The sequence below is a fragment of the Brienomyrus brachyistius genome, unplaced genomic scaffold (genome assembly GCF_023856365.1).
Source record: "Brienomyrus brachyistius isolate T26 unplaced genomic scaffold, BBRACH_0.4 scaffold40, whole genome shotgun sequence".
Lineage (NCBI taxonomy): Eukaryota > Metazoa > Chordata > Actinopteri > Osteoglossiformes > Mormyridae > Brienomyrus > Brienomyrus brachyistius.
Genome location: NW_026042315.1, coordinates 2,237,351 through 2,249,839, shown reverse-complemented (window position 1 = coordinate 2,249,839; position 12,489 = coordinate 2,237,351). Strand labels below are relative to the sequence as shown.

The 12,489-nt window shown below is 42.6% G+C and overlaps 1 protein-coding gene and 1 non-coding gene across 2 annotated transcripts in view; one reads left to right on the top strand and one right to left on the bottom strand.

Moving 5' to 3' along the window:
- The window catches only part of LOC125722600 (uncharacterized), a 427,015-nt gene that overhangs the window by 31,382 nt on the left and 383,144 nt on the right, over window positions 1-12,489 (bottom strand). The window lies entirely within an intron of this gene.
- On the top strand, window positions 9,769-9,851 carry trnal-uaa (transfer RNA leucine (anticodon UAA)). Its single transcript has one exon. It is a non-coding gene; the product is annotated as a tRNA-Leu (tRNA).

Here is a 12,489-nt window from a genome sequence, read left to right as displayed (position 1 = left end):
TAAATAATTATGTTACGCATTCTAACAAGCTTTATTATCTGTGTCAATAAGCCCTGCTTTTACACTAACACTCCTGCTGAGAGGCTAATTTGATTACCAGTCTTGCCCTTGTCATTAGGAACACATGAGAATTTGCGCAGTGCTGTTTCACAGTGGATTCTCACTGGTTTTCCCCAAGACTGGTACGATACATTTTATTCAGTTTCATACCACAGGTTATTGCAAGAGGGATCAATTGGTTTATACTAGTGCAAGGAAACTATTATTATGATGGTGGGTTATCAAACACAGTAGCTGGCTACCTCAGACATAAGACGCCCATTACGTACCTGTGTATCACCTATATGGGCTTGGAATCTGTATATAAATTGAAATAATTATTCATAGCCCAGATAGCATCATATTATTGTTTCAGCGTTGAAGTATAGTTAAATGCATTGAATTATGGTCAGTGTTAAATTATCAGCATTGAAACTGAATTGATTTTTGGTCATTTTTTCAATATTGAAAAAATAATGGTGGCGAAACCTTGATATAAAGTGACTTTTTCAACATTGAAAATAAGATGCTGAGTTAACATCAATATTATTGAAAATAAAAATGGAAAAATGAATTTATGGGGGGGCGGCATGGTGGTGCAGTGGTTAGCACTGTTGCCTCACACCTCTGGGACCCAGGTTCGAGTCTCCGCCTGGGTCACATGTGTGTGGAGTTTGCATGTTCTCCCCATGTCGTCGTGGGGTTTCCTCCGGGTACTCCGGTTTCCCCCCACAGTCCAAAAACATGCTGAGGCTAATTGGAGTTGCTAAATTGCCCATAGGTGTGCTTGTGTGAGTGAATGGTGTATGAGTGTGCCCTGCGATGGGCTGGCCCCCCATCCTGGGTTGTTCCCTGCCTCGTGCCCATTGCTTCCGGGATGGGCTCCGGACCCCCTGCGACCCAGTAGGATAAGCGGTTTGGAAAATGGATGGATGGATGTTACAGGTAAGGCGTGTGTCATGCCCGGCTCGTCCGCTCCTCGTGTGTGCCACGCCCCCTGATTACCCACATGTATTTCCCTGATCGTCTCCAGCTTTGTCTGGTTACTTTGATTAGTCCTGTGTATTAAGTCCTGGTCTCCCCGGTTTCCCTTGTCCGTCATTGATGTTTGTAGGTGTGCTATGTTTTCCAGTCCTCGTTTGCCCATTAAATCCCTGGTTTTGCCCCGACTTCACCTGTCTGCCTGCTATTTCCACGCCTGCCCGCACGATCGCCGCTTCGCCCGACCGCGATCGTGACAGCGTGACTTTTATAGAAGACAGTGCTGCTGCAGGAAGAAGAATACATAAGTAAAGGGGGGATGTTGCGTTCAGTTAGTAATTGTTCTGTTTTCCATATTACTGTATGTCACAAGAGGGTGCTGTAAGGCTGTTTGATTCGACTTCAATTCCTATTCCAAGAGTCAAGAATGGATAGTTGATCCCAGGCAGCAGTTTTCCAGATTATCAACTTCAAAAACTAAAAAATATGATAGGAAAAAAGTCTTTGTAAAATTAAGAAGTATATAATACTATGAATGACAAGGGGTCTTAATACTTTTCATTTAATTTTATTAACTCAATCTTTTGCTGGCAAGTATACCTTTTAAATTATATACATAACAGTACAACTGCATTATTTGTGTTTTGTATGCACACTTCATACAAAGCAAAAGGTTACGGCGGCTACTTCATTAATAGTATTTCTTATTGATACTTTACAATTCCGTTCTATTGCCCAACTCCCAAAGGATCATACATTTTTATTAAAACATAGTAGTCTATGGAAATGTCAATACTAATCATACATTTCAGTGACATAACTAAATAGACATATGTTGACACACAGACACAGATAAAAACAATTAAACTCCCTCTATGTGAAAATGACATGTGACACACGTCCTCAATGTTAAAATCCATGAGTGTAAAAAATGACCATCGTTGCTAATGTTATATCTCAGGTCTCAGATTACTTCTTTAAGTGTCAATTAAACTGAAAAAAAATCACAGAAAAAGGCAAGCTTATTTGCCGACATTTAGTAACCGACAAGCTGATTAAGGAGGACTAAACCTGTACCTGGCTTTCCTGTCAGCTCCTTGGGGATGGCTAATCTTCAAATTTTATTACAAATACTACAACTTTATTTTGTGCCTTGCTTAAAGTAAAATATCTCCAGACTACTAAATACCGCGTTAATGGTGACATTTTTAAACTGATTCGCTTCTTTCGCCTCACTCTCCTCTATGTGACGGGTGGGCGTGGTTGATCTAGCCGGCTCCCGATTGGCGGGTATTCGGTAGCTCCTGTGTCATGTGACTGGTAGTAGTGTAGGCAGCACCGCCATAGATTTGAAACCCTGTGTGCCTCCTTGGGCGATACGCGATGTTGGCATGGTAATTGTGAAATAGAGGATTCATAGATATGACTTAGTGAACCGACTATTTTCGAAACTGCAACAACATGAGGAATGTTAAAACTAGAAAACAGGGAACCACATTTCACAGGTAAAAAAATCTGCGGTACGGTCAAATAAGATACATAACATGTTTACTTGCCTGTGACACTGACGGGATACTAGCATTAGTTTTTGTTGAGAATACTATGAGCAATACTACATAAATTTGGGGGGGGGCAGTAGTGGTGGGCTTGTTTATTTATTCTACATAATTGTAAGATATAAATGCGTTAATTAGTAAAGAAGTTATGGCTAAAAGATCTTTCCATCTACACCCTGACATGTTGCTTGTTTATGTCTAATTATCGCTCCAAGATGGTGGCGCTGCTGACTCGTTGTGGAAAAGCGAGATGAGGCATCTAGGCTTTCAAATTCATGAGCACCACCATGTACTTCGTTTAAATGGGAGGTTCACCCCAAAACTATAAAAAGATATTTTAGAGGGGCCTTAATGCTATCTATTCATCAAAGTTCTGCTGGGAGTTGTTCAGGTTTGGAAATATCAGCCGTAGAAATGTCGGGCTTCTATCGAAGTACACTACTCGTATCACTGCGCATTAGACACAAGCGCGAGCTCCCTGGCAATATCTGCTGCGCAGTGATATTATTGGTGTGTGGAGTTGGGTAGAAGGAAATAGTTCGTATATTAAACTGCTCGCGACGAAGTCTGTGGATTTTCTTAACCTGTTCCTGATTTCTGGTAAGGGATATTGCTGTTGAATTTTTCAAATACGATGTTCTGGCGCTTTAAGTAGTGAAAGCAAAATTGAATCTTATTATATTGCTTATTCATTAATAAGTACCTATAACATGTATACTGCTCAATGTTTTGATTTAATAAATATTTAAAATTAATAAATATTTCAAAAATACTTCAATATTTAAAATGGTTCATGATTTTCAGGAGCGGTACAGTGGTTAGCACTGTTGCCTTACACCTTTGGGTCCCAGGTTCGAGTCTCCGCATGGGTCACATGTGTGCGGAGTTTGCATGTTCTCCCCATGTCGTCATGAGGTTTCCTCTGGGTACTTTGGTTTCCCCCCACATTCCAAAGACATGCTGAGGCTAATTGGACTTGCTAAATTGCCCGTAGGAGAGCATGTGTGAGTGAATGGTGTGTGAGTGTGCCCTGCGATGGGCTGGCCCCCCATCCTGGGTTGATTGATGGATGATTTTCAGGTCACACTGCCCCCTCAGAGCCCACCAATCAGTGACTGTCTCATAGTGTGATGTAATACACAATGTCCGCACCACCCACTTTTCAGTGAGCAGTAAAAACACACCAGCTTGTCTCAGCGGACAGCGGCTCTTATCAGATAAGGGGAAAAGGACGAGATATCAAAAGTAAAAATAAATATATCACATTTGGTTAACATCAAATGAAAACAGCCCTGCAATAATATATTGGATTCTAGGATATCACCTATCAAAAGGGTGAATCTATTCTAGCAGACCATAAAAATCCAATTATGAACAGTGAAAATGGGCATAATAGGTCCCTATAAACGACAGGTTTCTGTCCATGGTGCTGAAAACCAGGATTGGCAGAATTCACATTACAGCGATTCCCCACTATATCGCGGATTTTCCTCCGACGCCTCACAATTCTCTGCGTATCCCGTACATTGTTTGTGGTCCGATTGTTTTCGTTTTGTTCTAAGCCCTACGATGGAAGACGTTGACCATTCAGGAGAAGGTAAAACTTCTGGATGTGCTTCGGGAAGGAAAGCGTTATGCGGACGGCGTTCGCCATTATGGTTTGAATGAATCAACAGTATGCTACATGAAGAAGGATGAAAAGAATGTGTAAGAGCCATATATGTTTTAATTTTTATATATTCCATTACATATATAGAGAGAAAGTTGTGTGTGTGTATACATATTAAAAATTATTATTTTATTATTATTATTATTATTATTATGTTACTCATATCCTTAGCCCGACATTTAACATAGCCCGATATATGTGTTTTAATGAGTTTACATATGTTTAAAGCATGTGGGAGGGGTATTTTAAGGCTTAAACTTAAAAAAAAAATTATATGATCCTTCTGTATCGTGGATTTTCACCTATCGCTGATGGGTCTGGAACGCATCTACTGCGATAGGCGGAGGATCAAATTTACCTTCATGTGGAGTCTTGGCTTTTCACAATGTTTCATTCCTGCTTATAGCTAAGGTTTTTTTTAGCCGTCGTCACTCTAAGGTTGCCCATTAATGGTTTGGAATTGGGAATGTAAAGCTGTTTTGTTAGCATGTCTGCCTTACAATTCCTTTACTGTAAGTCAAGGCCTGCTGGAACTCAATACTGCTTCATGGCGCTTGTATTTACTCTTTATTTTTTATTACATTATGTTTGAGACTAACCCCTTTATCTACCTCTCCATTCCTCCTGTTGAGCTCCATACAGAACTAGTGGAGAAAAGGGGTGCTTGGAGGGGAGACGATATCTCTGGATGCCCACTTAAGAAATATCTACGTTACCTTCCAATACACCTTCCAAACTTAAGTGGATTGAACATGGGTGCTGTTGAATTAATAAAAAAAATGCACTGTATTAAAATTATTTTGTTTATATAACATAAAATTGAACTATAAACATGAAATTTAAACCTGTTTATATATTGACAAAATAATAATTCAGAATTTTGAACCCTCATTGAACAAAATTAAACCTAATATGGACAAATGGAAAGCATTGAAATTATCCTTATGGGGGGAAGGTTAATGTTACTAAAATGGTTGTGGTGCCTCAAGTTAATTATCTCTCTATGATGCTTCCATTTAATATTCCGGAAAGGATATTTGAACAGTACGAGAGTATAGTAAAAGATTTTTGTTGGGAAAGAATAAACCTAGGATTAAAATTACTTCGCCCAGAGACAAGGGAGGTCTAGGATTGCCAGATGTTAGATTATATAGCATGTCATTTGAAATAGCCAAACTCTACTATCACTGGAAGAATGTGAATTCTGATGTGGACTGGATAGCTATCGAGAGCAATTTGGCTTCACTATTTCAACCTCTGCACATTCTGTCACAATGGGGGGACAATATAAGAAACACAAACCCGATAATATCTTTTTCGAGAAATATATGGATCAAAATACATAAGAAGCTTAAAGTATCACATGACATGCAGCCATATTCCTCAATTTGGCACAATCCTCAAATACAAATAGTAAAAAGTATGGAAACAATGGCAACCCAAAGGGGTGAAAACTCTCTGGGATTTATTCGTAAATGGGATGTTTATGTCATAATCAGACTTAAAGAGTAAGTATGATGTAGGAGGAGGAGGGAGTTTTTGGAAGTTTTTGCAACTGAGGCATTGAGTCACGAGTGTTAAAATGCAGAAGATGAATGGTCAAGAATACTTTCTAGAGTGGGGAAATATTTTAGGGAAGTAAAAGGTAAATTTATTCAGTATAAAATTATACACAGATAGTACTGGACACTAGTTAGACTAAATAGAACTGGACTAATTAATACTGATCAGTGTTGGAATTTTAGAAGGCAGATGGGGGTTTATTTACACATGCTGTGGCAGTGCTCTCAGGTATATCCATTTTGGGGTAGAGTTCTTGGTCTCCTGGACAAATGGCTAGGCTTTACTTTACCCCGCAAACCCGACTCTCTCTGCTAGGAGATAGAGTGGAATTGCCAAAGGTGAATAATAAACAGTTTAAGGCTGTGATGGTGGGACTCAACTGCCATGAGGGTAATATTAAGGCATTTGAAATCCTCAACAATCCCCAATATAAAGGAATGGACCAATGAGATGATTAAGGCAGCTTCATATGAAAAAATGTTGGACAGACTAAATGGGAGACGAGGTATAATGAAAATGTGGGAATGTTTCTAGGGCCATGTTTTTGAAGGATAAATGGCTGGGAGGTTGAACTAGTGATTGGTCATATTGTTTTATAAATGTGAATGGCTGAAGTGTATTATATGAGAGTGCTGTAACTTTTTGGTTTGAAAAATAAGAAAAATTTGAATTACAAAATAAAATGTTCTTAGAAAGTAATTTCATGTAAGAGAGAGATGCAATACCGCTTTCGTCAAAATGACAGGTCGGGTCAAAGGTCACGTTCAAAAGTTCAGTGGGCGGAGCTTATGTTGTAGTGGGTTGAGCTTGGTTGTGTAACTGACGCAATAGCATGTGGATTTAATTATTTATTTAAATATTTTTTTTTTGTCTTCTTCCCCGGGGGTTGGTTGTGTAACTGCTGCAATGGTATTTGTATTTAATTATTTATTTATTATTTTAAATGATTGTGGCTTAGGGGGCATGGGTTGGTTGTGTTAGTGATGCAATGGTATTTGGATTTAATTATTTATTATTTTAAATGCTTATTTTAAATGTTTATTATTTTAAAATGATATTGAGGAGAGTGCTTATGAGTGTGTATTATTTTAAAAATGATATTGATGAGAGTGCTTATGAGCGTGTGTTATTTGAATAAGTTATTATTATTATTATTTTGTGGGGCGCGGGCGGGAGTGAGCGTGGCTGGGTTACCTGATGGAGCGCGAGCGTACGGTGTGCGGTAGCGTGGTAAGGTCCCCGGGCTTCGGAGAATCAGCAAAGGACTTATTCACATACTGGTGCGGTAGCGCGGAAAGGTCCGCACGGCTTTGGATAATCCTCGGAGAGAGCGATGCGGGAGAGCTGAGAGGCGTGCTGCTGCGCGAGTCTGAGAGAAACTGTGAGAGACTGTGGGATAAAATGGTAAAGTTGGAGCAAAGAATGAGAGGAGGAGGTGCAGGGTCTATCGTCCAATAAAAACGCTCGGCGCTAGTTTTGACCGTGTGTTTTTTCCTCACGCGAGCGTTTGTATCACATCGGCGTATGGCGCCAATTTGTAAAGGTCATAAGTCGAGACATACATCGAGTCTGTCAATTTGTCCGCCAGTAAATTCTGCAGGGCCGTGCCACCTGGCCATCGAGGCGCCCCCCTACCCGGCCACGCGGGCCATACATCGAGTCTGACACTTTTGCCCTCCAGTAAATTCTGTTTAAAGTTTTGTTTTCACATACGTCCCAAATTACAGATAATTTTCTTACACAGGCACGAGTAGCATCATCAAGGCCGTACCACCTGGTCATACATCAAGTCTGACAATTTGCCCGCCAGTAAATTCTGTTTATAGTTTTGTTTGTCATACATGACCGTGCAGATATGGGGTGACAGAGACAATTAAATTGTATTACGTCGAGCGGGGGGCCTTTTCCTCCTCCTAGAGGCATCATCTTCATCCGTACCACGCCCCCACGAGCAGGCCGTGTAGAATATAGGGAGCTTCGCGCTGCAGGGCCAACTCTATCTTTTCAAAAAATACAGACATGTCTGGGACTTCCGAAATGAAAGATTCAACCTCACCTTCTAAGACTCAACAGGAGCAGGAGGCCATTATGCAGCCTCCGGGGGCTCCCAGGAAGATTCTTACGGCACGTAGACGGGTACCTATGATGCGACCGTCGGAAGACCCGAGGGCTATCTGGGAGCTGCCCAACGGGAATAAACTGGTCTGCCTCTTTGACAACGTTGCGGAGGAACTGCGCGTCTTTCAGGTCACCGGAGACGGCCCAGACCCCCCGAAAGACGACCCGTATCTGGTGACTTTTTCCGAAACGGAATGGGGAAACTTGAAGACTGTCGTTACCCCGATGATGGAGGAGAGCACCGACCCCGACCTTGAGGTCGAGACTGGAAGAATGGAGATGCACTATAGAGATGCTCGTAAACAGCGTACCACCATTATGAAGTGGGACGTGACCGGGGAGCTGGACAAGAGAATGGTGAATATATGGCAGTGGCCTAAATGCGACTGTTTTGGCCTGAGAATACCGTTTCTGATTTGGATGCAGATGATTCAAGAAAAGTCTGGTTACTACCAAGCGATGTTTAAGGAGAGTCGGGGGCGTAAGCAGATGCAAGAGATGACAAAACCTACGCCGTAAGGACCCCCCTCACCCCCTCACCCACCGTCGCTATATAAAGTGGACTCTGTTACAACCCCTTTTCACAAACATCATGGCAGCAGCAGCAGCAGCAAATTATAGCGACGGTGAAAGCGGGGACAATGAGGCTCCAGCAGCAACCCTGACCTCTGATCCCGGGGAGCTCCTTCCAACCCCCCCATCATCACCGGCCTCTGATCCTGGAGAGGACCCTCCGACGCCTGAGATCTGCACGCTTCTCTCCAGACCGGCTCTCTGCCGTGGGATGTTGGCTTGTATTAAGGCTATGATAGTGGGCCTTTTAACCTCAGTCATCAGGAAGCATCAAGAGAGAAACTGCTACGGTTGTGAAGTGGATCACCCCAGTCAGAGACAACACCCTTGTCTGTTTCCTCCAGGCAGAAATTACTTTTACATACACTTTGACTCTGTGTTGCGTGACCTCTGGACCGATCGGCTGACACCCGCCTTGACCCACGTTCTATCGACCCTGGGCATCCGAGCGGCCGCCGGCAGGTTGGAGGGGGCCGTGGAAGCTATCCTGTACGATCTGCGTGAGGCCCGCAACGGCATGGTGGAAATCACTCGACTGGAACAAGATCTGTTTGAACAGAACCCAGCGTTTAAGCAGATCCTGGAAGAAGAATTTCTGACTCGTTGGGAGGCCCGAGACTAAAACAAAAAGCATCTTGTGATGGGGAACGGTATCAGCAGACCCTTACGGCGGTTTATGTTAAATGTTTTTTTAGAAAAAGTTAGTCCACTATTGTTGCGTGCTATTGATAAAAGTGATTGTCGGGATGATTATGCTTGTTGCTGCTTTCATAGAGTGTTATTTGAGATTTCTCAAGTCGGAGAAAATTATCAGCGGGGGATGGATTTACTTACTCAACTGATGTCAGAGGGTGAAAGACATTCCCCCGAAAGTCTCATACGCGCTTGTCTATCTTGTATTCCTGACAATGAATTTGACTGTAATCACATTTTTGTATTTTACGCTTTAATAGTAGATGTAGTCACCTCTAAATTTCATGATAAGCAGCCTATCGATGTTAATCAGATGCTTTCTACTCTACATACATGTATCGTTGAAAAAGCCACTATATCCACTTTACTGCATGTGACATCGCTAATCTACCTCAACAACTGTCACGGCTGTAACTAAATGTATACCTGCATTTTGAAAATGTAACCTTCACAAATTGTATACCAGCTTTTTTAAAATATATATATATATATCTTTCACTAATTGCAAAAATAAAAAAAAATTTAAACTTGAATACCGTTGTAATAGTCTTTGTAAAATAACGGGTAAAAATGCTGAGCAGGTTGGCCGAGTGGTTAAGGCGTTGGACTTAAGATCCAATGGACGTATGTCCGCGTGGGTTCGATCCCCACCCCAGCTAAACTCTTTTGTAAAATAATAATAATTAAAAAACAAACTACACAATATGGGTTAAATGTAGAAAAAACACACAAAATTTCACTGATGTTCACTCAGTCTCTTAACAACCCCCATCCACAGTCAGCTATAAAACGCCGCACCCCGCTCTCCCCCCACTCAGTGTGTGAAAAGCATGTCTGTTGCCAAGACTACAGCTCGCGTCTTGAGCAGTTCGTACTATGACCCCAGCCAACCGGGGTCATACGGAGGTGTCTCCAGACTGCAGAGAGCCGTGCAGCAAGATACGGGGAAAAAAGTGGCTGCTGATGACATCAGAGACTGGCTGTCTATGCAAGACAGTTATACTTTACATAAACCGGTTAAAAAGAATTTCCCCAGGAACAGAGTGTTTGTTCCGAGAGCCATGTATCAGTGGCAGGCCGATTTATGCGACATGCAAGGGCTGGCCAAATACAACGAGGGGTTAAAATACCTCCTTACGGTGATTGATGTTTTTTCTAAAAAAGCCTACGCGCGTGCTATAAGAAACAAGACTGGGGAAGCTGTAAAGGAGGCCTTTGATTCTATTTTAACCGAGGGGGGCGTCCCCCTCAAGCTACAGACGGATGCCGGTAAGGAGTTTTTAAATGGGACTTTTCAGAAACTTTTAAAAACTCATAAAATCACCCATTTCACTACGGCTAGTGAACTTAAAGCTTCCGTCGTAGAGAGATTTAATCGAACGTTAAAAGAGAGGATGTACAGGTACTTTACGGCTAAAAACACCCGGCGATATGTGGACGTGTTGGACGATCTAATAAAGGGGTACAACCAGTCATTTCACAGCGCTATTAAAATGAAACCTTCCGAGGTCACGCTCGATAATGCTCATCTAGTATTTGATAATCTATACGGTCCCCTGAAGAAAAAAAGCACACGGCCACGTTTTAAGTTTAACATAGGGGACACTGTGAGAGTCTCCAAGCACAGTCAGATATTTGACAAAAAGTACGAGCAGACATTTACGGACGAGTACTTTGTCATATGCGAACGTGTACCCAGATCCCCACCGGTATATAAATTGAGGGACGTGAGCGGTGAAATACTCGAGGGAACATTCTATGAAGCGGAGCTGCAGAAAGTCAAAATATCTCCGAGATGCGCGTTCAAGGTCGAGAAGGTTATAGGCTCAAAGACCGACAGAAAGGGGAAAAAGTGGATTTTAGTACATTGGCAGGGTTGGCCCTCGAGGTTCGATTCGTGGATACCGCGGTCGGACTTGATACAGGTTTAATTTTTTAAAAAAGAGAAAAAAAAGAAAAAAAAAGAAAATGGACGCCCGCCCCTCTTTTTACCTCACGCTACCGTCAAACTCTTGTCTCTCCATCTTCCCCGATAACCAGAGTTCGGATTACACCGTGATGCTCTCGCGACCTATAGAGCTACGGGGGCCTTACGAAGTAGCTCTGGCTGAAATCATGTATTGTTACACGTGGCGAAATGTTACACACCCGGATAATACTTTTGAATTGCGGGATACGGAGGCGGAGGCAAAGAGAGAGGCCGATCCTTTAGTGGACCTACCTTACCTTTTTCCTCGGAAAATTAAAGTGGGCTATTATGAATCTCTGAAACAGATTGTGACAGAAATCAACGCTACGTTAAAAAAATTAGGTACCGAAGTTTCCTTCTCATACAGCGAGATTACACGAAGGGTTAATATGACGGGAAACCATAAATACAAGATCCAATTTAAACCTACTCTGGCCTACATGCTGGGCTTTGAGCCGGGTCAGTGGTATAACCTAGGAGGAGGTAGCGGGTCGACCTCACCCTACCCGGGCGACATTCACGCGGGATTCTACAATATATACGTCTACTGTAACATCGTGGAACCGCAGCACGTGGGGGAATTTGTAGTCCCGCTCCTCAGAACCGTTAAAATAGACGGTGCGTTCGGCGACGTAGTCACTTTGCCGTTCCACAAGCTGCAGTACGTACCGGTGAACAAGCAGAGCCTACAGAATTTGCATATCGAGATAAAGAACGATCAGAATACTCTGATTAATTTCTCCTACGGAAAAACGATCGTCAAGCTACACTTTCGCCCCGTTTAAAAAAAAAAGAAAACAATGGCTTACCACAATCCACAGAGATTTATTACGTATTACACCAGTCAGGCGGGACATGGGCTCCCCGGTTTTGCGGGGAGCCCCGTGATGTACGGGCGTGGGTTGGGGTCCATGCTCAGTAGGGCTTTTAGATTTGTTTTACCCTTTCTTAAGCGTGGGGTCGACATAGCGAAACCTCATTTGAAATCGGCGGTCAAAGGAATAGGTTCGGATCTCGCCAGCTCTGTAGTCAGCGGCCGTTTTACAAACACAGCTGACCCCAAGCAGGAAGGGTCGGGTCTGCTATTCCTGTCTCGGAGGAGGAGGGGGAGTAGAACGAGAGCCCTTCAGGAAAGTCGTAAAAAAAAAAAAACCTGGCAGAGTCGTCAGGATTCCCAAGTCTCGACCAGCTAAGAGAAACAAGAAACCCCCCGGGGACATATTTTAAGAGAGAGAAAACGCAGCGTAAACAAGAATGGCTCTAGCTCACCGGCTCTCGGCTGAATGTACCAAATCTGAATTGGACCTGTTTGCGGCCCCTATGACGCA